The 27,701-nt window shown below is 36.0% G+C and overlaps 1 protein-coding gene across 1 annotated transcript in view; it reads left to right on the top strand.

The window, feature by feature from the left end:
• Positions 1 to 27,188, top strand: part of gpr85 (G protein-coupled receptor 85) — a 52,082-nt gene extending 24,894 nt beyond the window's left edge. The window contains exon 3 of the transcript XR_008639906.2: positions 27,170 to 27,188. The gene's annotated coding sequence lies outside the window, so the exon portion shown is untranslated. The remainder of the gene's footprint in view (positions 1 to 27,169) is intronic.
• The last annotated feature ends 513 nt before the right edge of the window (positions 27,189 to 27,701 follow it).

Below are 27,701 nucleotides of genomic sequence, written 5' to 3'. Positions count from 1 at the left end.
TTGTGAATACCAAGCCAAAGTTATTGTTTTTGTGATTTACTGTTTTCTATGTAATATCATCCTGCATAATGTAAAGATCATTCGGCTACACTTTATAAAAAGGGTTCATGAATCATCATGAACTAAAACTTAAATTTACTTTTACTAATGATGAGTTAAGGCATGTACTAATCATAAACTAATGAAGATTCATCATTAAGTACAATGTGACATGTTTGTTAGTTGTTAGTTAAAGTATTAGTTAATGGATTCATGTGTTGAGTCAGGAGTCATGTAGCCTTACTTAATGATGATTATAAGTCACCTTATAAACCTTGCAACTATAATGGTGTTTTGAAGCTTACATTGTCGTATTTCTCAGACACACGGTTTCTAAGGTATTGAATGTAAAATGTTTGCCATACTGTGCATATAGACAGTTTCCAAGGCTACAAGCTCAGCTGTGTGCATAATGCAGTAGTATAGAGTTGTATAAGAGTCCTCTCATGCTACTGCAAGGCATAGAGAAATAAATGCATCATTACAGCATTGTTTAACCGTGGAAGTAATTTGCTGTCCATGTCAGGTGTGTTAATATAGTTACCATGCTGTTTTGCTCCAATGCACAATGATAATCTGGAATTCAGTGCAAGATGAATTGAATGCAGTACCACAATGCCGTTCTAAACTCCGCTTTTAATTCACTAGGCTTCACTACATACTGTTAAGTAATGCATGTAGTTACATTATATAATAATGATATAATAATATAACATCAATTTTCATTAAAACATTAATTAAGAAATGTATTACATTACATTCTTAAGCTAGAAGACATAGTCCCTGACATTCATTTCACAGTAATATCAGCAATGTTGTGTTTTATTCGATACAAATTAAACTATTTAGATTTTTCTATAGCACTTTTCAGAACGTGTTTTGTAGCAAAACGGCTTTTCAGAGTTGACCAGCCGTCAGGTATGCAACCACATTCATTTTATAAAAATGATCTTCAGTTTATCATCGCACTTCAAAAAACAGATACTAAATTTGCAATTTGATTTATCTATGCAGTATGTAAACGTACAAGCAGTGATGCAATGCAATATGGTATAAAATCAAGTAGAACTATTCCACATGTGAAAGGGATACAGTATTACTCTATATGTATATGTTCTTGTCTACGGGAAGGTCTCCTTTTGTAAGCTTTAAGACTAATATGCATTGGGTAAGTACCCAATTTTGTGCTTAAAAAAATGTCTAAAAGACGTCCAAACACTGTCCAGACAAGGCTGTCAGTGAAAATGTATGGACGTCTAACCATAGCCCCAAAATAAATCAAATAAAATTAAAAAATGAAACTGAACACCTTGTAATCACTGAATATCAACATCAGACAAGTTAGTTAGGCAAAACGACATTCATAGCTAAATTTTATTTTGGATAAAGTGGGTGACTCATAGCCACCCAGGTGGAAAAAGTAGGAATTTCATAATGTACTAAAGTGCCCTATTTCCACACACTAATTTTGTACTTAATATACTAAAAATGCCTCTTTAGTACTTCTTAAAATGAACTAAAATGTATACATACTATCTCTGTATTTAACACTTGTATTAAACTTATAGTTCATATTTTAGTTCATTCAAAATGTACTTTATATTCATGATGTCACAAAAAAGCACAAGTAAGTACTAAAAGAATAATGTTTAGCATATTAAGTACAAAATTAGCGCGCTAAAATAGAGCACTTTAAGTACACTATGGAAGTGTACTTCTTTTGCATGGGCACACTATATTGGGTTTATAGGTAACCCATACCAGTAGGTACTTATTGCACGGCTCACCAAGCTTTAATTTGTGGTTTGCATGGCCACATAATAATACGGTAATAATTCTTTGTCTTTTCTGCTTCGGCCGTTAACTTTGTTATGCTGCGTTTACACCAGCCGCGGTAGAGGCGGCAAAAACGCGCTATTTGCGGGTAGTTGGGCGGTTGAACATTTGAGTTTGTTTCATTTGCGTGTGAAATTCTAGTAATTCGAGACATTCACACGGAAATTCGCGTCATGGGAGGGGCTTCTGCGACTCTGCTGAGACTCACTTCCTGTAATCATGTCACTAGTACAGCAAGGTCCTGATTGGTTAACTCGTGCGTTTCCCGCGGCAGCGCTTAATTCCGCGCCATTCACGCTGCGCCTACCACGCCGCAGGATGCCTAATAGCATCTTTGCATTGACTTAACATGTAAATCACCCGCGCTTGCCGCCTCTATCGTGGCTGGTGTAAACACAGTTTTAGAAAACCATACCCATTATTTCACGATGCATTAAATTTGCGTCTTGTTTTTTATTTATCTCTATATCTGTTGTTACACTTTATTTCTTAAAGGAGTAAAGAAACAAAAATAAAAAATGTGGTCAGTTTTTATTTTTATTGTTCCAAACCTGTAATTGTCAGTTTATATGGTCAATGGTTAATGATGTCAGTTTTTTAGCTTGATAATCTAGAATATTGCATACAAATTGCATAACCTACTTTTAAAATGCTTTAAAATGGGTTTTTATAGTTTTTGGAGCTTGACAACTGGTATGTTATTTAAAAATCCAGTCTGATCTCATGGGAATGCATACATATTTTACGAGTTGGGTAATTCGCATGAGTTCAGTGCAAAAACGTACGATTATCTTATAAAAACAATAACGAAACCCAACTCCTAACCCAACGTCACAAGGCAAATCGTACAGAAATGTACAAATGGGGTTGTATGAATTAGCCACCTCGTAAAATTCGTACGAATTACCATGAGAAAGCACTGAAATTTAATCTGTGAAAGAATTCTTAAAAAAATGCTTTTTTCCACAGAAAAAGTTAAATATACTTTATGGGTTTAACAAGGGGGTTGAGCAAATTTTCATTTTTGGATGAAATATTTCTTTAATGGTTCTTACAAACGCAGCTTGAAAACTTATTTTTACTTTTCTTTGACTCTTTATGAGGTCCACAGATTCTTTAGTGATGTGTCAAAAGCTTTAAAATTGGTTTGTTTTTCAAGCACGATCACGATACAATACGTTGCATGTTGCGATACATTGAAATGCTTTTTCTTTCTTTTTTATAAAAAATGTAAAAATATGGAGCAGATTTTTTTACTTTTTTTAAAGCCAAAATGCATCCACGCGAAAGCTGCAGGTGTTTTAAAATTTTCTGAGACATTAGCCGTATATGACAAACAACTGGACAACGACAACTACAGCAGCGGCTGAGGAGGTTGTTTGACTCACACAGAGGGATTATACATTTTTAGAAATACAGATAGTAGGTGTCAAAATATCAATACACTATCAAGGGAAAAAGTATCACAATAGTTAGCTGTATCGATATTTTTGCACAGCCCTAATGTCAATATCGTTAAGATTTTAGGAATTCTTACTAAGCGTAGTTCACCTAAAGTTTTGTACTTAACTCATCTCTCCTACAGCGGAGGCGGTTTGAATAATCAGTGTCAACACAATGCCAAGTGGGAGGGAAGTAAGGCTGGATGAGCAAAATAACCCATCTTCCCATTCTTCCGCACGTCCTTGAGCACTAAGTGCATAGCTGTTTGCGAAAAAACAACAAGAAGTGTGTAGGTGTTGTGCACACACGCTGGCTTCTGGCATCATCGCTCTGTCGTGGTCACTCACGGATCTAGAAATGATTGTGCCACGAGAAACGGTAGTGAGACTCTGCTGCTGAATTCATCTCACTGTAACGGAGTCATCACTTATACCAAACAAGTCCCATCGGATCACTGAGGTCAAGAGCGCTCTGTTTAGTCCATTTAGATGACCACTGGGACTGCACAATTACAACAATGAAATATTGGTTGGAGGGACTGTAAAAATGGTCTGTTCATCCATTCAGATAATCGCACTGACGTAGGTGTGAAATAAAGGCTGTGATGCCGCTAAGAGAAAAGTTATGTGTGACTAGTTTGTTGAAAGGTGTGGAGGTATATTTGCTTTTACCTGAAATGACTCAGTCTGCCGTACTATACAGCTACAGTACCTGGAAATCAATAATAACTGGGAAGTTTTTCAGTTTTGACAAACCACACTGCCAAATGCTGTATTGATTAGGATTTTACCTTATACTGTAGCCCATTATGTATGTCATGCAGTGTAGCAAGTAACAAAGATATTAGGATTTTTATATATCGTATATATGCCCCATACAGACTGCAATGTTTCAGTGACAACTGCATGTGTGTATGAAACAAGACTCACTCCTGAAACTGCAATGATTGACACAGATACTGTATCCGAAACCTCCTAACAGTAGGCGAGGCGAGTAGTATGTCCAAATTCATAGTATTCGAAAAACAGTAGACGAAAAGAACCTGGATAACCTACTACTTCCGATGGGCACTTTACTAGCCTATGAGCCCATAAAAAAATGTGAAAGCGGTATAAATGCATATATTAACAGCTGTCCCTTGTGGTTAAATTGCGCTTGTTTAACGTCATTCCGGTTCATGACTAACTTGTTGTTTTGTTATGCTCTGCAATATTAACAAACTTGTTATATATGTTTGTGCTTTAGTGTTGCCATATGCGCATATTTTTGTGCTTAACCGTTTTGGGCTTGGCCAGCCTGATCTCACAAGAATTTGTACATATTTTAGAAAGTTGGCTAATTCGTATGAATTCGTACGAAGTTACAAAAATGTACAACTAATATTAAAAAAAAATTACGAAAAACATTTCTCTGTCAATAACGTTTTCCTGACGAGTTTTTACGGTAATCTATAATTCCACTCTTATCCAAATTATAAAAAACTGAAGCAAAAATGAATTTTAAAACATTTTAAACTCCTTGTATGTTCTGAACTCCAAGAAAATTCCTTTAAAAATTCAATTATTTCAGCTTTTTGCTCAAAATTTTGTATTTTTGAAGAAACCTACCCATATTTGAAAAAATAGAAAAAGAGAACAAATGAAGATAGGATGAAACGTTTCTTTCCCGTTTTGTTTGTTTGAAAGCAGAGGGTCTGTTCATTCATTTGATATATTTGTATGTTTATATAATTATAGAAGAAAATTTTCCTGGGAGGCATTATGTGAAACTTTTGTGAAAATCACAAAAAAGGCTGGTGGGCAACTTAAAAAATAAAAAAAGGCTGGCGGGAATGAATTAAAGGTGAAGGGACCGAATTAAACTGCAGTGTGTATGGGGCCATAATGTATTAAATACAAATTATGGCTAGTATACAGGGTTGCTATGCACAATGGTCACACTGTGCAAAAATCATACTTTTTTCTTGTTTTCCAAATTATATAATTTAAAGAGCACCTATTGTCCGATTCACTTTTTAAATTTCCTTTGGTGTGTAAGTGTGTATTTAATCATGTTAACGATATGCAAAAAGTTCAAACCCAAAGTAAATGATGATGCAAGTTATCGTCTTCAATATAAATTTCTTTTCTTGGACTACAACAAAAGTTTTTTTCAAATCGATAAGTTTTGTACAAAATCAGTGCGCTTCAGGAAGAGAGCGAAATCTGGAGCTACAAAAATTTACTGTATGTGTTTTTTTAACAATAAAACACGTGAACACATCGTATTATACCAAATACACAAAATAACATTGTTTTTAGCAATGAAATAGGTGCTCTTTAAAACACTTTTCCAAAACGTCTCAAGTTGCATCTGAAAGTTTGATTAACAGTGAATGCAAATTTTTTAGTTCTGTGTAGAGTATTTTTTGTGGTGAAAAAAGTATATAGTTTAATACTTCTTAGTTTCAAAAGTTACAATCTTTACATTAAGATCTGCAATAGTCTATCCTGTCATCTTCTGGTTTTTCCTCAGCAATCACAGCCTCGCTGACATTTCAGAAACTAAATGTGGAGATGCAGATGATGGTTCTCAGCGAGACATCTGCTGGAATCATTGCCTTATTCTACGTCATTGAAAGAACTTGCTGATCATTAGCTTCAACCTCAGTGTTTTGGGATACGTATAAAGAAATGTCAGGTTAGATTACATCTCCTCTGCATCATCCAGGAAAAGGGCTTAAAAGATGAAAATAAGCAACTTATTTTGAACATTAGCGAAGTGACAAAGGGAGAAAGGGAAATATGATTGAAGCAAAAATATGCGTCTCTCAAAAAAAGGATTGGAGCTGTAGCTTTTGGCTTTTTATTTGAGTGATTGCATTTTTTATTTGTCTCCTGTGCACAACTTTTCCCGACAGTGCCAAAATGTATGCTGCTTTTTAAAATTTATTTGGCAATTAAAATGTGTCGCTGCGGCCAAGAAGCCAGTTTGTTGGCATTCGTCAGTTCATTTAAAAACCCAGTAAAAGGTCTGCAAAGCACAGATTTCTCTCCTGTGTTTCCTTTTGAAACAGGAAGTTAGGGTGGGGTGCAGAGTGGCCCATTACTTGTTTTCGAATAGCTAATAGGCTTTTTTAATTTTATACTTGTGTAACTAAAACGGTGGGATACTGTTAGGCTGCATCGCCTGGTTTAGCTTTGGACTTTTCAACAGCTGTTGATGTCTCTTTGCTTTTAGCCTCCATATTCTCAAGAGAGCTCAGCAGTAAACACAGATGCAGCAAGCTCATATCTATTTGATAAGCCTAATGCATGGGTTTGTAGAGATTTTCAGCACATAAGAGGCTTTTTGATCGTTCGTGGGAGAATCGAGTCCAAGGCAAAAACCTGGACCGGGTCCAAACAGGTGTTGGAGCCACCTTGACCCTACATGCATCTCTGTCACTCTTATCTTGTGGGGCGAATGCTCTAAGAGCATGTTTGTGCCAGGACTCTTCTTAAGATAAAGTTGAAAGCTTCTTGCTGACAGCCTCTTGCGCTCAGATAAATGTCCCATGTCTGCAGGTCCTGTAGGGTGTTTGGAAAATAGGGGACAGCAAAAACTAATGGATATGGAATGGTTACACCAGAGGTACTGGAGGTGGGCTGTTTGCTCAAATCCATCAACTCCAATACTTGGATATATAATATCTAAATATTTCAGATTTGGGGAAGAGAGGTGGTTATCAAAATGTTAATTCCAATTTTTGGTGCATGCATTGTAGCGTTTGTACTGTATATGGAAAGGTCAGCGGTTGTCTATATAGAAGCCTAATATATGAAGAGCTCACATGCAAAAGCCACTAAACACCACCTCTGTCAAAAAATGAGATTATTATTTTGACTGAATGCTCTTGGCACATAATATACATTCATAAAAAATACTTTCACTTCAAATATGTTTAATCTCAGCCTTAGGCAATTCAGAATTAACACTTTGCTGGCACAATCCATTCAACGTTGTTTCAGTAAAGTCCTCTAAGTGAACAGAAGAATTGAATGAATGATGGCGCTCATATGTTAAGTGCAATTTTTTACACGATTAAAGAAAGTTAACAGCAAAATAGGTTTACACCATGTCGTGTGTTGCTCATCATGTCAGAATATGTGTTCGGCACGTCATGTAAACTATGTGCATCGTGCATCATGTCAAAATACGAGCTTGCTGCAGACATGTTTAAAGGGTTAAATGAGACAACCGCATTCACAATATACTCGAAAGACACTCACTTAACACTTAACTCTGAATACATTAAACAAGTATCTAAGCAAATGCTTCTCTTTTATCATAAGCCCTGCCGCCACGTCTGCAGCTGGCACGTATTTTGACATGATGGGTGATGCACATAGGGTCCCATGACGCCCTGAACACATATTTGGACATGACGTGCCACACACATGACGGGGTACATTCATGTTTTGACAAGCTTTGCATTTGTACCTCCCCGGAATGGAAGTCACGGTAACACTTTACAATAATTTTGTATTTGTAATATTTAGTTAATGCATTAGCTAGCATGAACTAACAATATGCAAAACAAAAACGATGTTTATTAATTTAAACTCATGGTAATTTCAGCATTCACTAATACATTTAAAAAATCAAGCATTGTAACTGTTAACATTAGTTAAGGCACCACAAACTAACATGAATAACTGTATTGACATTAACTTACACTAAGAAGAATTATACCACGGGTCTGTTGAATGTTGTATTCTGGTTGAGAAATGTTCCACGGGTATGCATTATTTTTCGATAAACGCACACATAACTTGTCAAATGTCTTAAAAATAGGCACCGGAGCAATGTCTGTGGTAGCAGTGGTATAAGCGGAATAATTAACTCCGCTCCTTTGAATTATTTGAAAATAATGCACACCCGCGGTGTAACAGCACTCCGATTCGCATCGTGCCGCATTACCACCTTGGGTGTGCATTATTTTCTTATAATTCAATGGCCCGTCGTCAATTATTCTTTACTTAAAGGAACAGTATGTAGGATTGTGGCCAAAACTGATATTGCAATCACAACCCAGTCTCACGCCATGGCGTCAATATTTGACGACACTTGACCATGCGTCAATATGTTGACGCGGAGGGTATACCTTTCGCGTCATTTTTTGACGAACTGGGGACTTCAATACTATTAAGTCCGTTGCATTCTCTTTCCTATTTTCTTACCATTTTCTACCATTTTCGTGTCGGTTTAGGTTTAGATTTACATAATGACATCCCTACCCAAACCTTTCCCTAACCCCAATGCCAGGCGACAACTGTTTAATTTCGCGTACCTAATAGTATTGAAGTCCCCAGTTCGTCAAAAAATGACGCGAAAGGTATACCCTCCGCGTCAACATATTGACGCATGGTCAAGTGTCGTCAAATATTGACGCCATGGGTGTGAGACCGTGTTAGCAATCACAAAACTTGTGGCTAAAACTGGTACAGCAATCACACAACTGGTGGCCAATACACAAAATGACAACATAAACATCAGTTGAGGGCTACAACTCCACTTTTAAATGACAATATCCTGGCCAGACCACTGTTGTCAGTGATATAAGTATTTGAAATGAACATGATTTCTTAATGTAGTGACATATCAGGGCCATTTTATGATTAATTGATATACATTTCTTACATACTGTTCCTTTAATACATGTTAAAAACTATATTGTTTGTTTGTGTTAGTTAATGCATTTACTAATGTTTACTAATACGACCTTATTGTAAAGTGTAACCGAAGACAACACACGCAACTGGTTTATAGGATATATTAAGGATATTGACCGGATTTTTGAGCCTTTTAACCAGTGTTGGGTAAGTTACTCAAAAAAAGTAATTAATTACTAGTTACTAATTACATCTTCAATCATGTAATTAGATTACTTTACAAATTACTCTCTCCAAAAAGTATTTAATTACTTACTAATTACTTTCTAAATCCTATTAGTACATGATACAAGAATAGGCTTGAAATGGCTCGAAAAAATAATATATAAAAGTACATCAATTATTCTGGTCCCACTTTAGGGTCCAATTCTCTCTATTAACTAACTTTTAACTACTTTTGCCTCAATATACTCCAACTACTGCTTATTAATAACAAAGAAGTTGTTAATTTTAAGTATTGGTAGAAATGGGGAGGGTTAAGGATGTAGAATAAGGTTTTGCAGAATCAGGCATTAATATGTGCTATTAAGTATTAATAAACAGCCAACATCTCATTAATATTAATGCTAATAATCAACCAGTTTATAATAAGAATTTTAAACTAAAACCATGTTAAATCCACTATTGTATTATAGTATTAAGTTACATCAGAAGTAACTGTAATTAGATTAGAAGAAAAATAAGAGTAATCCCTTACTTTACTTTTTCAAGGGAAAAGTAATTAAATTACAGTAACTAATTACTTAGTAACTAGTTACACCCAACACTGCTTTTAACTCTATTCAGAAATGACAATGACGTTTTTTGCATGTACTTAGAGGGTTTTGCAGTGAAAGTGAATTTGTCAAATGCCAATGAAAAGACTTAAGTGATATTTGTAAAAAAAATAAGGAATTTCAATTACTGACTAGTAAACTTTTCATTGCCATTAAAGTAAGTCCTGCAACAGTTCGGGTACCCACATAAAAGTGTCTAAAACGGGTGGATTGTGACATTCCTAAAATTCACTTTTGTTAATGCTTCGCGTAGTTGGAGCGAGCGTTGCAGGAGATGCTAAAGGCAAAATCATATGTGTGGAAAGTGTGGTGTAATATATAATTCTTGTTGTTTTTTCATTAAAGGTGCATTGTGTAAATTTTAGCGGCATCTAGTGGTAAGGTTGCGAATTGCAACCAACGGTTCAGTCCACTGCTCACCTCTTGCTTTTGAAACACATAAAGAAGCTTCGGTAGCCGACACAGGACAAACATGTCATTGTTGGAGACAACTTGGTAAAAAAAGTTTGTCTGTTAAGAGCTTCTGTAGAAACATGGCGGCACAAAATGGCGTCTTCCATGTAAGGGGATCCTCTGTGTATGTAGATAAAAACGTCTCATTCTAAGGCAATAAACACATAACGGTTCAATATGAAAGGTCTTTATACATCACTGATCCTTTAGTTTTGTATATTATTTTGCATTTCTGTCAAGAGATCCTTCTGAAAATTACACACTGTACCTTTAATAGGTCTATTTGTGTATAGTTATCAGGTTCCATAGCCTATTGAGGTGCTTGATGGTAGGCTACTTGAATGGCGCAAAACAACTTTAGCACTTTAGCCTGTTTCATTAGGCCATTCATGACACTGTTGTAGACCCGTGCAGGACTCTGCTGAACGTAAACATAAGAGTCTGATAAAAAAATGCTTATTTACTGTACAAGAAAACATGTCAGATGCACTTAAAGGGTTTTGCAGTTTTCTCCTCAAGGAAAATAGCCAAAAATATCGCAATGCATATGATAAGCAGTAGCAAAGCATAGCACATGGCAGTAGTGTATTGTGAACTAAAGGCTATTGGATGAATGTTTACAAAGGGAGTATTATTATGACAGATAAGGCTTTGTTCCAATAATGGAATAGACTTTTTAATTATTGATCTGAAAGCATTAAAATGCAGCCTACTCAGGATTGACATGGCAAGTTTCCAGTGTCGTAATTTTCAGCCCTTAGTAAATCCTTTCCAATGCAACAAAATCACAGCAACACTTTACAATTATGTGGAGCAGGTTTTTGGACCAATGAGATAATTGTGGGCGGAGCTGCTGCTGCTGCTCTTTTTTTCCATATTGACAGTCAAACTTTATCCTCGCAACTAAAACATATCCAACAGTATTAGCTGTTTTAAAGGGAACACAATCTGGACACAGACTGTTTGCATCAGGAGAATAGCTTTTTCACCCGCCACTCAACCCTAATCAATACACATCTTAATGAATTAGATCATGTAGACAAGGCCAAGCCGTCAGGACAGCGTCTTTCAGTAGCCTATCTGTTAATGTACAGAGCACCGGCTGAGCCAAACTAATCCTCTTCAGGTTCATCACTAACACTGACTCTCCGCTGTCCAACATGCTGTTATATTAACCTAGACCTATACGCTATATGACAAGTGTGCAGTTTTTGAGATGTTAGCCTGGTGGTGTGGGACTTTATAAAACGCATTTGAATGGAACGAAGCACAGCCTAAATGTTATTTGTTATAATGTCACATAATATTAGTGCACCCAAAAATAAAAACTTTAATTATTGTCATTATTATAACTACATTATGTCACTGAACCCCTATAGTTTCTTTCTTTTTTCTTCAGAATCAAAAGGCAAATTTTTGTCAAGTTTGGATGGTGTTGTGTTGACAGTAACCAGAAAGCACTTTGCGCGTATAAATTACCCTAAAGTGTTAAATTAACACCTCTATTTGACTTGTATCATATATTTTAAAGACACAATATGTAAGATTTTTGAAACTACAGCACCACGTGTGGACAAATGCAGAACTGGCGGTTATAGAGGGTATGCATTGACTTCACTTTTCCATGTGACCACGTGAGACCTCGCCCTGTTGAGTGGCGACAAACGTTCAACAAAATGGTTAGTTTTCATAGCGGCTGACTATTATCACCTTAAATTGAATTTAGTTGGACTTGATAGCAGAGGTGGACAATACTTAGTTACATTAGTAACATTTTCCAAGCATCTGTGCTTTATTAGGATGTTTGTATTGGGAAAAATTTTACTTCACTACATACGAAAGCATATAATCATACTGTGTATTCTTTAATATTGCATATTAAAATTTATTTAATACCTAATTACATTTAAATTGTGTACTTTTACTTGAGTAAAAGTATGTTAATGTACTTAAATATTATATGTAAAACAAACACTTGTATTTATGAAATGTAATAGAATAAAAATTATGATAATATGCTTTGAAATGTATGTTTTCCAAAGAAAAACACAAATAAAATACAAATACTTAAAATAAGTAGAAAGTAGAAAGTAAAATCTTTGCTTGATAGTGACCCTAGCAACTTATCAACCCACCTGTGGTCTATGGAAGTTGGATTGAAAAATCGATATACTTCTCCTTTAGGTGTTTTTTGTCAGTCTGTAAAACGATAGCTCTGAATTCTTGTTAATCTGTTAGTACAGTCTATCACAAAACAGCTTTTGCCAATTTAGACGCGTTTTCCTCGTGTTTTCGCTGATTTCACGCTGTACACAAATTCTGCCGCTCCGTCTTTTGCCACTCAGTGGGCGTAACCGCGGGCACTTTCGCCGAATGTGACGTCACGTGCATACCCTCTAAGGACCGTTTCATCAGGCGCACGTGCGGTGACGCGATAAGTGTCTGGTCCGAACTTTACTTCCAGTTTCTGTTTGTTTAATGGTCTGACTAGTTGCTGAAACGGAACTCTTAAACAAATACCTCTTCAAAAATAACAAATGTTTCGGGTTCCTATGTAATCTACGTGTTGTTTATTTTGCTTGTTATATAAATAAACTACGTTTAAAGAACTTTGTTGTTATTTATTCTTCGCAAAGTTTACCGGAAGTTACGTGATGACCACGAAAGCCACACGTTTATGTTGTTACTGCTGAAACCGTCTATACAGCATCTAGCACACAGCTGTTTTGCCTTGGAGCTAATTCATTAACATAGCATAAAATAACGCAGCAATGGACAATCAAATGTACATATAATAAAAATTACCTTATTATTAGCAAATTCATACACTAGTGTTGCCAACTTGGCGACTTTGCTGCTAGATTTAGCAACTTTCCAGAGTCCATTAGCGACGTTTTTTCAAAAAAATGACTAGCAACAAATCTAGCATCTTTTTCTGGCATTGTTGGAGACTTTTTGAGACTCTGACAGGAAAATATACTCTTCTCAAAGAGCAGCTGTCACGGGCTCCACCCGTCTCAAAGCACTCACAGCGCTCTAGTCCTCGCGCAGCAGTCTCTCCCAGCTGCAGTCAGGAGATGTTGTTCTTCTCCCCGCGTCCAGACGGCATAATCGTGCATGCAGGAAGATGGAGCTGGTTGATCCCGCTATGGCTTACATTTGGAACGGGATGTAAATGTAAAATGGTCTTTGAATAAAATAAATCCCTGTACATAACTAAATGTATTTGAGTGACCTGAGCAGCAGCACATCAAAAACAGACAAAGTGTATGCAGCTGACGCGTTAATGAGCTTTGCACCAACAAAACAACGTTTCCCATCATTTATCAGTGTACTGTTTGCTCCTAATTTGTTTTAAACTGGACTGTTGGGACATGAACATACACACTTTTTAATTTTCTGAGGACAGAAGCAGATAAACGAGAAACATTGTTTGGCATTCGGGTTTAAAATGCAATTTGTGACAGTTCAGAGAGTCAGAGAAATGTGAAACAGATTTAAAGGGCCATTGTAGTAAGAATTCAAATACGACGTGATGACATCACTGTTATGCTAATGATGTAATCTAGTGACAGTTAACAACATTCCAAGCTTTAGCTACTTTCCATTGAAAATAATTGGCAATGCTGTACCGCAATAAAAAACAACATCTCTCATCGACTCCTTCATAAAGTCATTTAGCCTCTGCTTTCTTAATGTTTTGAAAGTGTGACCTCTAGTGGTGCAGTGTTAATTTCGTTGACGAAAACTATCATGAAAATTATTCGTCAACGAGTTTTACACTCAGGGGGTGGCCACGGCCACCATGGACATAATCATGGCTACCCCACTGGCCACCTCGCTCGTAATGGCATTTTTAAAACACGAAAATAACTTTTCAAACACTAAAGAAACTAAAAAAGCCGATCATGTCAACGATAATGTTTGGACTGCGAATCTGCACTGATGCATCGTGAGAGTTTCCAGAAAAGGGCGGGGGTCCACCTTTCATGAAAAGTGGGAGATGAGGAGGTTACAGCGTAGCCTCAGTCTCTGAATCAACTGTTTGAGCACCACATCTTTTCAGGTCAGTTAACCCTTTCACACGTAGGTTTTAAAAATCCTATCTGTCCCCACGGCTGTTTTGGTTTTCATGGCGATGCATCAATCTCTTCACCATGTGCACGCTTTCCTACATACTGCCCAAAATGCATTGTTTCTTTTTCATTAAAAACGTTCTTATTTGCAAAGATGGACAAAAAAACATAATAAAATATTATAAACATTAACTTACAAATGGTTTATGCTAGTTTGTACTGTAATTCATTTTAGTAAACATTTTTATAATATCAACATCAGTACATACAATAAACTCTCCAAATTTAAAATTTTTTACTTGTAGGCCTATGTGCAGTAACTTATTAGCTTATTAACTTATTGACTGTATTTATTGTTTATTTGCAAATGCTTTGAAAAGTGTAACTGGTTTAAAACACTGGTCAAACCGCATCGGATCACCGTTTTTCATTGATATGTTGACATTACTCCGCATTTATGAACTCTACATTTTATTGTGTTGTTTGTGATGCAAAACAGAATCATCTCATGCCTTAAAAACACTGTATGAAAAGCTGTTTTAGTGAATATAAATGACTCACTGTGTGTCTAAAAAGCCGATTTAAGTTCATATTTTTTCACTTCTAAAGTTCGTTAAAACATATAATGGGCTTAAAATCTTGTTTAAGAATCTGTTTTATAATGGAAATCTCTCTCCCAGTGTGTGCAATTTGAATCTGACAGAGTTTGTCACTGTACATCCAAAAATTTCTCAAAAACATTACAGTGTAAATGCTAGGATTAAAGGAATAGTCAATTTTCTTAAAAGAAAAATCCAGATAATTTACTCACCACCATGTCATCCAAAATGTTGATGTCTTTCTTTGTTCAGTCGAGGAGAAATTATGTTTTTTGAGGAAAACATTGCAGGATTTTTCTCATTTTAATGGACTTTAATAGACACCAACAATTAATATTTAACTCAACACGTAACAGTTTTTTTCAACAGAGTTTCAAAGGACTATAAACAATCCCAAACAAGGCATAAGGGTCTTATCTAGCGAAACGATTGTCATTTTTGACAAGAAAAATAAATGCACTTTTAAACAACAATTTCTCGCCTAGATCCGGTCGTGATGCGCCAGCGTGACCTCACGCAATACGTCATGACGTCAAGAGGTCACAGAGGACGAACGCGAAACTCCAGTGTTTACAAGTGTGGAGCAAGAGGACCGTTCCTACGTTGTTGTATGTCAACTGATACAAATTAATGTCTTTGTGTCAGTTTATTGTTTAAAATGGTCCGCAAATGTGCGTTTTATATATGTAACATGTGACCTCCCTAAGTCACTACGCATTTACGTACGGTCGCGCTGGACCGGACCTAGACGAAAAGTTGTGGTTTAAAAGAGCATATTTTATATTTTTCTTGTCAAAAATGACAATCGTTTCACTAGATAAGACCCTTATGCCTCATTTGGGATCGTTTATAGTCCTTTGAAACTCCGTTGAAAAAACTGTTTCGTGTTAAGTGTTAAGTGTTGGTGTCCATTAAAATGAGAAAAATCCTGCAATGTTTTCCTCAAAAAATATAATTTCTTCTCGACTGAACAAAGAAAGACATCAACATTTTGGATGACATGGTGGTGAGTAAATTATCTGGATTTTTCTTTTAAGAAAATGGAATATTCCTTTAAGATTGATTTTATATAACAGATAATCTAGATACATTTACCCTAATAAGTTTTTTTAAAACATGGTAATGTTTTAATATTTTGTTTTAGTGTTTTAATGTCAGACAATCATTGAAATGTGGGAAAAATGAAGAGAAAGGCAGCAGATATAGCATCATTCTTCAGGAAGAGTAGCAAGAAGCAGCCAAATGAATCTTAGTAAAATACATTTCAGTGGCCTACAAAATTCACATGATTTTCTGGTCTCTATAGTTTTTTCAGCAATGGGAGAAATACATTTTGGTTTCAAAGTAAATTTCAAAAGTTTTATTTGATCAAATAGTTTTAAAAAACATTTGGTTGAATTATGACTATAAATTGTAAGTGAGTTTCAATTCATTTTAATTAAAATTAAAGTATTTTAGCAAATGCATGTTATACATCATTGTGATTAACGCACCTATACTTCCTAATTCTAAGGTGGGATGTTAGAGATTTTATGTGCCACCCCAGAGTAACTGCTGGCCCCTGCCTGGCCACCCCTATGAAAAATCCCTAGCTCCACCACTGTTTACACTGACAAAAATAAGACAAAAACTAAATTTAAAAATGAATGCATGGTTATAACAACTGAAACGACTTTTTCATCAACAAATAAAAATGAGACGAAAATATTCTTGTCCCACTCTGCAAACATCAGATTGCACACTTTTGCTATGCATCTCATATATACGATACAGACAAGTCTTCGGGAGAAAGGGAAGCACAGACATTGGGTTTTACGAAGCATCTTGTTTTCCTTCACAATCTCTCTGGTTAAATGCAACTAACTTGAAGTACGACTGCAGGCGAGTTATGTTAAAAGACATTTTAGAGGCAAGCACCAAAAAAATCTCTGGTGTGTTGTGGCATTGCGATTATTTTGCTGCTCCCGGTCGCGTTAGAGCCTCCCTGATCCCAAATCATGAATATCAAACAAGTTTAATATTTACGACTCTTGTTGATGCAATAGCCAATGACAGCGTGCAAGTTTCCACCGAATGCTGCATGCTTTATAGCTGAAACAAGACACCCACAAACATGACATGAAAGAATATCGACCAAAAATAGCACCAGTACAAGTGCATTTATAATGTGTCATGCGAGAACAACCACAACATTTGTTTTCTCAAGTCACGTTTGATCTCACGTCACACTGAAATCGTGTGTGGTCTCGTGGTCTGGTCAAATCATCCAGTGTGTGCCTTCTGTTGTTAAAAATCATTTGACACTGTCCCCATGTCCGTGATCTCCCATGGATTTAAAATCGTTCAAGATGTAAAAATCGTCCAGTGTGTCCAAGGCCTTGGATTGATAAATAATCAAGTGTCCTCTGTGTGGCAGATCATATTATTGGTGGATATTATTTTTCCCTGCTTACATCATCATAAAAGAAAATATATTTTTATAATCTTTCATTAAAGATGATAAAAAGAAACTCGTAGTATAACCTACACTGATAAATGTGCATTATAAGGCATAATATATGTAATAATGAAAATAATTGGGGGCATTTAGATTTGATGTTGCTTTCTAAAGATTTTCTCAAATTATATTTTTGTCTTTGAAGAGTACAGCAAAGCCAACCACAACCTTCTGACTCAACTACATGAAATCATAGTGCAAAAAGTGAGATCATCCACGGATATTTTTAAAGGTATGTTTTCATTCTAAGAAACAAAACGTTTGGCAACACAGCGCGCCCCCAACATAAATTTTCCTGGACCAAATAAGCACAGGTGGAAATTATACGATCCAATTCAATTAACTACAGAACAACAGTCAATGTTTAAGGAAAGCAGGTTGTTGAATCTGTGCCAGTGAATGGTTTTCATCGCACGCTGAGTGAAACTGACAGTGTGTAAGACGCTGCGGTCCCTCCTGTTTAAAAATGCACACACAGTTGTTTTTACAAAATGACTTTGCTGATGAAGAATTCTGGGACGTTCCGACCCAAATCACTGCACACGGATATTAAGCATTCGGCGTATGAGCTAATTAGAGCGCCATTAGTATGCGTTCGTTCTCCATCTCTCATTACATTATCACTTATACAGCAAGAGCTAGAGGGAAACAAGAGAAAATATAAGAACAAAGAAAAACATGCATTAATCATCGGCGCCACAATCTAGGTTGATCTATGGATGCTTGTAAATGTAGAATATTGTTTTTTCCCTGAGCAGTAGCGAATGTGTAACAGCTTGGAAGTTAAAATTATGCTGTCCTGTTAAGCACATATATTTAAACCTTGCTGGATATATGGAAATGATTGCAAAACCCCAAAACAAATTAAAGTTGGAAATGGAGGAGAATGTGCTGTGAGAAAGTAGGTTAAGATTTACAAACATAGATGATACAAATAAGGTGGAGCTTCAAGAAGTTGATAAGGATGTTTTTCTTTATTAAACAACATACATTATGATATAGACACTCATCCATTGTGAGTCAGAGATGCCATGAAATTGTTTTTTTTCTTGCATTGACATATTTTCTGTTAAAAGGGCGTACACATTGCGATTTTCCGCTGTTATTTTTGATCGATCAGCAAATATTGTGTGGAAATTGTGGGTGCTCGTGAAACTGACATCTTTCTGAAATCAACCAATCAGGAAATGGCAAACCACAGAAGACATGTGCACTAGGGCTGTCACAATGATTAAATTATCATCTCATCGCGACTAATTGTCCACATTGCAATGATTTCAGATCACTGCAATGATTGCACATCTCTTTAAAAACACAAGGGGGAGCTGCAGCACCTGTATAAATGAGATTGTATCAGATGGCGCTCCTTAACTGACATTGTAATGCGATACATTGCACAGCCATTTAATACAGTGGAAAAAACAGCATTTAAAGAAATGCTGCAAAACTTTGATAAGCACTAACTGGCAGGTGCTGTTAGGGAAGTGAAGGATACTTAAAGATCTGTAAGGAATACATTTTTTTGCAGCCACTACAGACATGTGGTCCAGTACTAATATGACCTTAGTAGGATTGGCTACTAAGCCTATTCTGGCATAGTCAGTTGATTTAAAAGACATTTTATGTTGTTTATTTCTTATGAAGAATTTTCAGTTTTTAAAAGATACATTTGTGTGAAAATTATTTCATAAACAAACAAAATTTTTTTATGAGAATTAAATGTCAAAGCAATAAAACAGGCAATTAATCGGCATAATAATCGTCACAATTTATTAAACAATTAACCGTCAGACAAATTTTATAACCGTGACAGCCCTAATGTACACTGTAAAATGACATCAAATCAATAAATATTTTAACGTAACAAATTAACTTAAACAATTGCAACTATTTTTTATAAATTATGTTTATACACTTCTGTTAGATTTCTGTTGCATTGTGCAACAGTAAAAGATGACAGAATTTTCATATTTGGTTGAACCGCTCCTTTTAAAAGGACATTTTACAAAAAAAATTTAAGATGTAAAAAAAATGTTGGTGTTCCCAGAGTACATATGTGAAGTTTTAGCTTGAATATAACTTAACTGATAATTTATAACAAGTTAAAATTTTCACTTTGTAGGTGTCAGCAAAAATGTGCCGTTTTGGGTGTGTCATTTAAAATGCAAATGAGCTGATTATAGCACTTAAACATGGAAAAGTTTCAACGTATGTCCCCTTTAAATAATATTATGAACAAACTTAAAAGTTCTCTGTGTGGATTTAAGCGGCATCTAGCAGTGAGATTGCAAATTGCAACCAATGGTTCAGATCACAGCTCACCATCCCTTTCAAAACACATAAAAAAGCCACAGGCAAACATGTCATCGTCTGGGACAACGTAGTGATGGACGGCAACCTGTCCATTTAGGGCTACTGCAGAAACATGACAGTGACTTCCAAGGGGACCCACGGTGTATGTAGATAAAAACGTCTCATTCTAAAGTAATAATAACAATACAGTTTATTATGTAAGGTCTTTACACATCACTGATAATACCGTGTGTCTCAATTCGTTCCCTAGCTCCCGAGGTCGTGAATCAGTATATCGTGTACACAGGTTCGGGCACTAGTAAGGACCCTAGCTCACTTCACATTGGGACGATGTTCACTTATTTTTCTGTCACGGCTGCTTAAGCGCGTTGTAATCACTCACAGCTGTTACTCATCAACAACCGGCAAAACCAACATCTTTCTGACTTAATTTTAAAAACAGTACATTGTGAAAAATGCTGCCATTATTCTCTTACATATCTGTGCATAAAATTGAAGGCATATAATTACATTTTAAATGTAATAAATATATTTACAATTTTAAATAAATAAATATTGAGTAGATTGTGGTCCCTTCCTGTGTAGCAATGTGTGTTTATATTTACAACTAAAACAAACGTTTGTCTTTATAAAAGTTCTGTAACATTTCATAAAGTTTATTGAGTTGGATCACGTGATGTTCGGTTGGCGAGCTTCAGAAAAGGTCACGTGATTTCCGGTTAGGGAACATAGGGATCATCGATGCTCACTGGTTTTTGCGTTGCATTGTGGGAATTTTTAGGGAACGAACGTTCCAGTGCACTGAACGGATTTTGCGATTGAGACAGCCCTTAAAATGGCCGACTCCCTGATCAGTGCCCTGACTACTGAACAAGGGAGCTGATTGAGACACACGGATAGTTATGTATATTATATTTCATTTCTGTCAATAGATCCTCCTAAAATTTACAAACTGCACCTACAATGTGAATGAATATGACTATTATGTCTCCATTGGCCATCTGAGATGCTCTGGCTGTTAAACTCGCCTGTGCCACAAGGGTATACATGCAGTTTAAAGACTCTCCGCTCTTATGTAATTGTACTTGCTGACTGTTGTTCTGTTTTTGGCACAGCACAAAGACTGTAAATAGGACTGAGCGTGTGTGGTGTAAGCCAGGAGCTTTGTTTCAGCAGAGATCTGAGTTTCTCCACTCAGATAAGAGAAGGCTTTGTTGGTGAGCTTTCGTCGATTTATAATCACCCATAGGAGATAAAAATTACAAATGTGATCTCGCATCTCAGTTGTTTCTCCTACTTCTTGAGCACTAAAAAATAAACAAAAGAATGACTACTTTTCCAAATTTTCTTCTTTTACGTGTCGAGCATTTACACACCTGCGTCAGCACCACACATGCATCGTGAACGCGTTAAATATCCTGCTTTGAGTGCCACACACACATAGACATAATTAATGCCTAGATGGGTCATTGAGCGCTTCGGTCCTGTGCTGCGATACGTTATTGTGCTCTTTTGTTGAGAAACTGTACCTCCCCGATTCACTTGTATGTGTTTATAAGGCACTCAGGCCTGGACTGTGTAAAATTATGCGCTGTCGGTGCAACATGCATCTAAAACTGACACGGAAGAGATGAAACTGTGGAATAAAGTCGTTCTTTTGTTATTTTTGTGCATGAAAAGTATTCTTGTCGCTTTATGAAATGAAGGCACACACTGTAAAACATTCTTTGCTGCCTTAATCAAGTAAGATTTACAAGTCATTTCAACTTACTACTATTTATCTTGACTAAGTCAACTTCATTTTATAAGTTGTAGCAACTCATTTTTTTTCCAAGATAAATAGTAGTAAGTTAAAATGAATTGTACATCTTTATTGATTAAACAATCACATTTAGGGCAGCAAACATTTTTACAGTGCATGGATGCCTTTATTGCCTTTCTGTGCCTTGAATATGGGAGTTGCTTTGCTGTCTAGGGGCTCAGAAAGCTCTTAAAGTTTATAAAAAAATATCTTTTACTGTAAGGTCTTACAAGTGTGGAACGACATGAGGGGGAGTAATTAATGAGAAAAATTTCATTCTGGAGTGATCTAGTCTGTTTCTCTAGTGTTTAAAAGATTCTTATTTATGTGTATTTTATTTTATGACTATTGTTGAAAAACTCAATGAAGTCTGGAGCAATTAAAGAGAAACCTCTGAGCAATAATATTTTATAATAATAAAGTCTTTCTAAAGAATAGACATTAACTAACCATGAAGAGCAGCCTCAACAAACCACTACTTGTTATTCACAGTAATAGTCTATGCTATTAATAATATGTTATATTAAGTCTTCCAAGGGAGCCAGCAGAAATATCTAAAGGCATCACACATATATCATTTCAAAGCAACATCTCTGCTAATGATCTTTGCTTCATGCAATGAAAAGTAAACAACATTGCAACAAATTTGAAAATGAGTCACTGGTGGTGGTTTGTGATTGGTGCGTGACTTAATTATAGATGTTCCCCTACCCTTTTTATCTTCCTGATACCAATTCCGATACATGTGCTAAGGGTATCGGGAGATACAGAGTACTGATACTATACCTGGATATGTATAGGGTGATTCTCACGAAATCCAGACTTAGAAGGTGTCCAGCATCTGATTTTTTTAAAAAGCCCTTGAAGCAAATTTTATTTTGTTGCACAAATAAGATTAAGATCCATAACCATTATTTTTAGAGGATTTAAATATTTACTATACAATTATTACATTTTTTAGATCATCATTATCAAAAATTATCATTACCGCAACATGATATTACATTAAATATATGCATTTAAAAACTCATGTTTCTGTAATGAGAACTAAAAAGTTGTTTAATTACTATGACAAACAAAATTTCAACTTTTATCTGGAGAGAAAAAATAAGAACTGCTTACCTGGTAGCCATCTTGAGTGTCACAGTCAATTATGTCCCTTCCAACAATTTTTTTTGAAGATGTTAGTTCCTTGAGAGCTTAAACAATGATTGAAAATCATTATTATTATAAAAAAGATCATTACCGCAACATGATAATACATTAAGTATATGTATTTACAAACTCATGTTTCGGTAATGAGAACTAAAAAGTTGTCCAGGTACTATGATAAAAAAAATTCAACTTTTACCTGGAAAGAAAAAATAAGAACTTCTTACCTGGTAGCAATCTTGAGTGTCACAGTCAATTATGACTGTGACAACAATTTTTTTTGAAGATGTTAGTTCCTTGAGAGCTTAAACAATGATTGAAAATCATTATTATTATAAAAAAGATCATTACCACAACATGATATTACATTAAATATGCAGTTACAAACTCATGTTTCGGTAATGAGAACTAAAAAGTTGTCTAGGTACTATGACAAACAAAATTTCAACTTTTATCTGGAGAGAAAAAAATAAGAACTGCTTACCTGGTAGCCATCTTGAGTGTCACAGTCAATTATGTCCCTTCCAACAATTTTTTTTTGGAAAATGTTAGTTCATTGAGAGCTTAAACAATGATTGAAAATCATTATTATTATAAAAAAGATCATTACCGCAACATGATATTACATTAGGTATATGCATTTACAAACTAATGTTTCGGTAATGAGAACTAAAAAGTTGTCTAGGTACTATGACAAACAAAATTTCAACTTTTATCTGGAGAGAAAAAATAAGAACTGCTTACCTGGTAGCCATCTTGAGTGTCACAGTCAATTATGTCCCTTCCAACAATTTTTTTTAAATGTTAGTTCCTTGAGGGCTTAAACAATGATTGAAAATCATTATTATTATAAAAAAAGATCATTACCGCAACATGATATTACATTAAGTATATGCATTTACAAACTCATGTTTCGGTAATGAGAACTAAAATAGTTGTCTAGGTACTATCACAAACAAAATTTCAACTTTTATCTGGAGAGAAAAAATAAGAACTGCTTACCTGGTAGCCATCTTGAGTGCCACAGTCAATTATGTCCCTTCCAACAATTTTTTTTAAATGTTGGTTCCTTGAGGGCTTAAACAATGATTGAAAATCATTATTATTATAAAAAAGATCATTACCGCAACATGATATTACATTAAGTATATCTTTCTTTCTTTCGTTCCTTTATTTATATAGCACCAGTAAACACAACGGACGTTTACCACTGTGCTTCACAAAGCATGAGGCAAAAAGATAAATACAATACAATACATAAAACATTCAGAATGTTAAAAAAGACGTAGATAAAATGAAATTTAAGTAAATGCTCGCTCCAAAAGATACAGCCTCAATTTATGTTTAAACTGACATACAGAGGATAGAGATCTCAAGGAGAGAGGTAGGCTATTCCAAAGCCTAGGACCAACAACTGCAAAGGCACGGTCCCCTTTTGACTTTAGGCGTGAGCTAGGCTGGACCAGATTAAAATTACTCGTAGACCTTAGAGACCTTCCAGGTAGATAGATGTTTATAAGTTCGGATAGATATGTAGGTGCCAGACCGTTTAGAGATTTAAAAACAAACAGCAGTATTTTCATCTCGATTCTGAATGACACTGGCAGCCAGTTAAGGGACTTTAGAATTGGTGTGATATGTTCATGCATGCGCGTCCCAGTCAGGAATCTGGCAGCTGCATTTTGGACTATTTGTAGCCTTTTAATAGAAAACTGGGGGAGAGCTACATATAAGGAATTACAGTAATCAAGACGGGATAGAACGAAAGCATGTAAAACTTTTTCGAGCTCGATCGATGAAAGGAAGTGCTTTACTCTAGTTAATAGCTTCAGGTGAAAGAAACATGATTTTACCACTCTATTTATGTGTTTCTCTAGTTTTAAGGAGGAATCCAGAACCACTCCAAGACTCCTAACCGTAGGTTTAAAATCACAGTACATGTCTGCCACCTTGATGGTATTTTTCCCATCAACAAAGGAGGGGCCGAACACAATACCCTCAGTTTTACTTGAGTTAAGATGTAAAAAATTTGAGGACATCCAGGATTTTATATCATTTAGGCATGCGTAAAGGGTTTCAAGACCCTTTTTGTCATTGCGCTTAAAAGGCAGATAAATTTGAGTATCATCTGCATATAGATGGAACGAAACCCCATGTTTCCTAAAAATTGATCCCAACGGCAGCATATACAATGCAAACAAGGTAGGAGCCAGGATTGATCCTTGAGGAACACCATAAGTAAGAGAAGCTACAGAGGAAACAGAATCTCCAATACCAACTGAGAAAGTTCTATTCGTGAGATAAGACTTAAACCAACTAAGAGCATTTCCCCTGATGCCCACAGACTTTTCAAGGCGGGACAGTAAAATTCTATGGTCGACCGTGTCGAATGCTGCACTCAGATCCAACAGAATTAAAATAACAGAGTCCCCGGAGTCAAGAGACAGCAAAATATCATTTAGAACTCTCAATAACGCAGATTCAGTACTATGGTTGGACCTAAAACCCGACTGAAACTTCTACATGATACTGTTCTCGTCAAGGAAGCTCTGTAATTGCAATGACACAGTCTTCTCAAGGATCTTAGATATAAATGGTAGATTTGAGATGGGTCTAAAATTTGAGAAATCAGTTACGTCCGCATTTGGCTTTTTTTAATATGGGTTTTCCCAATGATCACCAAATACCACATGTTTCTTTACTGTAAATATTTATAGTATAACAAGCACTGAAGCTTTTTTTTTTTTTTAGATTTTTTAATTATAAATATTTCCAAGTCAAAGAACCCAAATCCAGTTGCGAATGGTAATGAAAATGTTCCCCTTAAATATGGAAAAAACTACAAAATTGGTTTGTATGATGTCATTTGAAATCATGTGCATGAATAGATGTTTGTAACTGCTTCTTATTTTGATACTCTTAATTTGCATTTACTTTTTTTAATCAAAATGTTTCATGACACCTCATAATTTCCCATCTGTATATACAGCTTTATGTAGGCTACTACTAGCCCTGTATGAATTGATATAATTATTTTATGGTTTGCTTCTGACTTATCCCTTAAAAACATAAACAAATACATACAGTGAACAAGAGTATTTTTCCATTGTGTTCTTCGAGGTGACGTGTCTTCAAATAATACTCGTTGCTAATACTTCTCAAAACTTCACTCTTCAAAACTTCAGTATGGCGTATATGAGACATGGTGCCGGTTAACTGGCTGGTTGGTCCACTCTGTAATACAGCTAGTGCGTTTTCATTTTGAAGAAGAAACGAATTCCGATTTGCGGCATTAAGCTTCGTTTTAAACCCTGCTTTTAACTCTAGGTTAAGGATCGTTTCACACTTGTAATTTAGAAGCGGCTTATGAAACGCTTTTCTGGGTTTAACCCCGCATTGCGGTGCCAAACGCATGCAGTGTGAAACGAAGTAGCTAATCAAAAACCGATACGGTTAACCCAGGGTTTAGAATAACGCGGGGCTAACTATTTCCAGTGTGAAAAGACTGTTGAAAACAACAGACACCTGCACTCCAAAAATGTGTTTTGCAAAAACATGATCGTGCTAACAGTGTCCTGTTTTTTAGCTTTGAAGGGCATGTACAGTGTATCCCGGCAACAGGCTTTTCAGAGGACTTGCTAACACAGCATACACGTCAAAACCGTCAAACAGAATTTATCCGTAACTGAGCCTGTAAATGTCTTGCGTGTCAGTCTCTTTATATCGAAAGGAACTGATGTCCAAGCCAAAGGAAGTCTGTTTTTACGTGTTGTCCCGGAGGTAATACTGACACCTTAATTTCACGTGGCAAGTGAAGAAACATCCTTTCTGCTGATAATGAAAGCTGTTATGTGGAGCTGCATCCATCTATCGTGGCAAGCAGATAATGGCGAGAGAACTAGTCGTGTATGAATGAGATGTGGTGGGAGTGAGGTGGGTGTAAAGATGCATCACACAGGGTGACTGATATAAAATGCTCTGGTTACAACACACTTACCCTATGTCCTTTAAAAATCATATTCATTTTAATAAAATCATTAAAGTCCCCCTGTAGTCAATCATTTTATCACTTTGAGCAATATAATAGCAAATGTTGCCAGAACTCTACACCATTGCCTTATTATATACAGATCTATGTATATGCAAATTATTCCTTACCTGTACTCAATCGCACACCTTGGACATTTGATACGAATATGCAAATATTCCCCGCCTCCACATAGATATATCAGATATTTTACACAAGACAAATGTTCACAAAACTGTCATAGTCTTTTGTGGACTTTAACTCAGTAAGCCTCTCGGGTATCGCATAATTTGCACACGGCAATAAGCCCAAAACATTCATGGCAGTGTAAAATGTAAGGATAGCTGTATCCTTCATGATGGTACAGGCAAGCTGTGAACACAGATTTGTACAAACAAATAACAATTAGACTATTTAATCCATTTTCTTGTTGATCTTTGTGCCAACCCCTGTATGCACCTCAGTAGGAGACAAGATGATTAACCATGTTTATCAGCTGGAGCGGACGGTTCGCCAACCGGCCCGGCGTGTCTGAGGGTCCATCATTCAGATCGGAGATCAGGAACGGCACTAATCTGCCCCGCAGGCAGCGACGTCGATGAGTGAAGTTGACACAGCATGTCACACCTGTTTCCCTGATTCGCTTCAAAAATCAACACTGGCTGCCAAACTGAGCGCTGTTCCCAGGTGACAGAAAAGGTCTGACTTTTGTCCAGGACTGATATTTCAGACTAATGAGGTTTTGCTCTACACATTAGTTTAGTTTAAACTAGCTTAATATTGCTCAGTCTTTCCTAGGGTTGCATTGCTAAATGCAATACTCACCCTGGGTGAATATTCCTTTCTTTCTTTAGCCAAACACATATTAAATAATATTGTGTCTTTTCCTAGATTTGTAATGGCATTGAATAGCGACCAGGTTTTTGAAGCATCCATCCATCATCCATACGATTCAAAGGGGTTAATATATGTCTTTTAAAGCAAAATGATACATTT

The sequence above is a fragment of the Misgurnus anguillicaudatus genome, chromosome 1 (assembly GCF_027580225.2).
Source record: "Misgurnus anguillicaudatus chromosome 1, ASM2758022v2, whole genome shotgun sequence".
NCBI classification, from domain to species: Eukaryota; Metazoa; Chordata; class Actinopteri; order Cypriniformes; family Cobitidae; genus Misgurnus; species Misgurnus anguillicaudatus.
The sequence above is the reverse complement of the archived record's forward strand: the minus strand, read 5'-3'. Positions and strand labels throughout refer to the sequence as shown.